The sequence below is a fragment of the Helianthus annuus genome, chromosome 6 (assembly GCF_002127325.2).
Source record: "Helianthus annuus cultivar XRQ/B chromosome 6, HanXRQr2.0-SUNRISE, whole genome shotgun sequence".
Lineage (NCBI taxonomy): Eukaryota > Viridiplantae > Streptophyta > Magnoliopsida > Asterales > Asteraceae > Helianthus > Helianthus annuus.
The window spans coordinates 6209627-6212743 of record NC_035438.2 but is presented as its reverse complement, the minus strand read 5'-3'; positions in this window follow the sequence as shown (position 1 = coordinate 6212743).

Genomic DNA, 3117 nt, shown 5'->3' with positions numbered 1-3117 from the left:
AATAGCTACCACACCAGCATAAAGGCTGCGCCTTTCGAGGCATTATACGGTAGGAAATGTAGATCGCCTGTTTGTTGGGCAGAAGTAGGAGAGGTCCAATTATCAGGACCAGAGATAGTTTTCCAGACGACGGACAAGATTGTCCAGATCCGGGAACGTCTCAAGGCTGCCCGCGATACGCAGAAGAGCTACGCTGATCCAAAGCGTAAGGATTTTCACTTCGAAGTGGGTGAAAAGGTATTACTTAAGGTGTCACCCTGGAAGGGGGTGATGCGTTTCGGCAAGAAGGGCAAGCTGAGTCCGAGATACATAGGACCTTTTGAGGTCATTGAACGAGTCGGATCGGTTGCCTATAAATTGAACTTGCCTGAAGAGCTCAATGGAATTCACAATGTGTTCCACATCTGCAAATCTCAAAAAGTGCTTCGCCGATGAATCATTGGTGATTCCACACACAGATGTGCATATAGATGAGAGCTTAAAGTTTATAGAAAAACCTTTGTCGATTGAGGATCGACAGGTAAAGAAGCTTCGCAGAAAGCACGTACCAATTGTAAAGGTCAAATGGGATGCTCGTAGAGGTCCTGAATATACGTGGGAAGTCGAAGCTACAATGAAAGAAAAGTACCCCTATTTATTTGAGTAAATCTCGGGTCGAGATTTATTTTAAGGGGGTGAGGATGTAACACCTCGAATTTTTGGGTCCAATAATGTGTTAACACGTGTCATTTGTTTACACGTGGCATTTATATTAAATAAAGGACTAATTTTGACAAACCTTGAAAGTATATAAATTCGAGGGTTATAAATGTCAACAAGGGTAAATATACTGTATAGTGACCCTAAATAATGCTTGTACCTTCAAACGAATAAATCGTAGATCGTACGGAAGCGAAACACGGAAGTAAGTGAGAGATTACGAACTACAGGGGTTAACTGTGTCAACATGTTTAATTATACCTCTGAGTGACCCTTTAACGTTCCCATGGCTTCGTAACAGGATTATACGCTCACTAGAATATACTGTATAAATTCCGCGAAGTTCCGTCTTAAAACGAGAGAGTTATACTCAAATTCGTATGAGAAGGGTTAAAAGCGTCAACAGTGGAAGTTAAGGCTTTCCAAATAATTAATAAACTAACCGGGGACTTAATAATGCGGGTAAATAACACAAGGCCCCTATCGGTAAATAACCGAGGGCCAAACCGCAAAGTTACCCCTTCAAACCCGAAAGGTCAGGTAAATCATTACGAAAGATTTCGTTATTAATTACCGGATTCTGATAATCATTACAAAAGATTTAGAATTTCTGGAAATCTGACCTCTCGCGACCCGCGTTGTGTTATGGGTTAAGTTGAGGCGGGCCGCGAGCCTCCTAAATTACACGCCTGATATTTGAATATTAGGCGACCCGCGTTAAAGGAGCATGGAACTTCCATGCGGGTCGCGTAAAGTGCCCAGATGCAGAAAGTTGTAACTTCTTGCCGTTTGGAGCTTTTGAACGATCAAACAACCAATTAATGGAGCATGGGTGCCCCCTACTCGACCCATACCCCTTAGGGACACCTGCCCATGATCCATGATCAAGTGTAGCATGTGTTGTAATGATCTTGAAGGTTTATGAACACTATAAATAGCCACATTGGTTCATAACATTCACCACAACACAAACACTTCTATCTGATCATTCTAAGAGCTCTCTAGCATCCATCTCTGCTCTATAAGCAAGAACACACTTCTGTAAGTCGTTCATAACCATTTTGGTCATACCTTTCCATAGTTAAAGCTCATAAACACAACCGTCGTAACTAACGGTTGTCATTACAATAACTTGCAAATGGTTCAGTCTTATGACGGATCAAAAGTAGTTTTGAGTTGGTAATTATGTGGGTAATAAACCTCTAAAAGGGTTCCCCCTGATCACCACTCTAACTATGTCAAATATCGAGTCAAACGTGCGGTTAAAAAGTCAACAGAAAGCTATTTTAGCGATTTATGCACAATCTGTAATGTATATGTTATGAAACCTGTTTTGACACTTATAAAACATGATATTAAGTATATAAACTTGTTTGCGCTCGTTTGAATCGATCATTTGCTATATTGACCCGGTTCGGAGCCGAATGTCGCAAAAGTTTGACTTTTGCTTTGACTTCAGTTCTGACCCGTTTTAGTGAGGTATAGATATACCTTAGGACACTCTTAGGACCAGGTTACATGATGGTATAAACCTCTGTGATCGGTTCATGAGTTACCCGAGTCTTTTACGCATTTCCGTTAATCGCCTAAAAATTGACCGTAACGCCGTTTTGAAAATAAAACGAGTATTTCGGACACGTGAACGGACCAGAACCTTGCTTACTAAATTATAAGCATGTCCTTAAAGTTTCACGTCAATCCGAGGTCTAGAATGAGAGTTATGCTAAATGGCGCATTTAAAGTAAACTTTTGTAATAAACGGCGCAATTAGCATAACGCCCATCTAAACCAAGATTTCGACACCAAAACTTTTACCCACTGTATTAAAATAATATTTTGGAAATTTTAAAGATTTTTAATAATTTTTACCTCGCTCATAACCTGCGGTTATGGCTACGGTTCGGTAAATACCGAATATGCCCTTTTTGGCCAAAACATGAGTTCTACAAGGCCTTTTGACCCGATTCCAGTTGCTACTGGTTTTAAATAATAAATAAAGTATTTTAAGCTTTATAAGCTGTTCGGGAAACTCAGATTTCCTGTAGAACTCGAAAAGCTCTTTAAAAGTCTTTAAAATGACCAAAAAGCCCCTACGGGGCATAATATTAACTTAAACTCGTTACGAGCGTCACGGAAGGTATCCTACTGATACCACAACCCATTTAAGGCGTATTGACTCAGGAAATAAGCGTACGACTCTCATAGTTAACCGTTTCGCCTATTGCGCGCACGGTTCGGCTTATGAAACAAGTTTTCATAAATTAGCCGATACGGGTCAAATTATATTATTTGAACCCCAAAATCCAGAGTGTGAACCTTGAACCCATATAAAACAAGTCTCTGAACTTGTTTGGGGCGGAATCACATTCCATTCTCGATTTTCGCCTTTCGTGCGATTAAACCATATCTATATATATA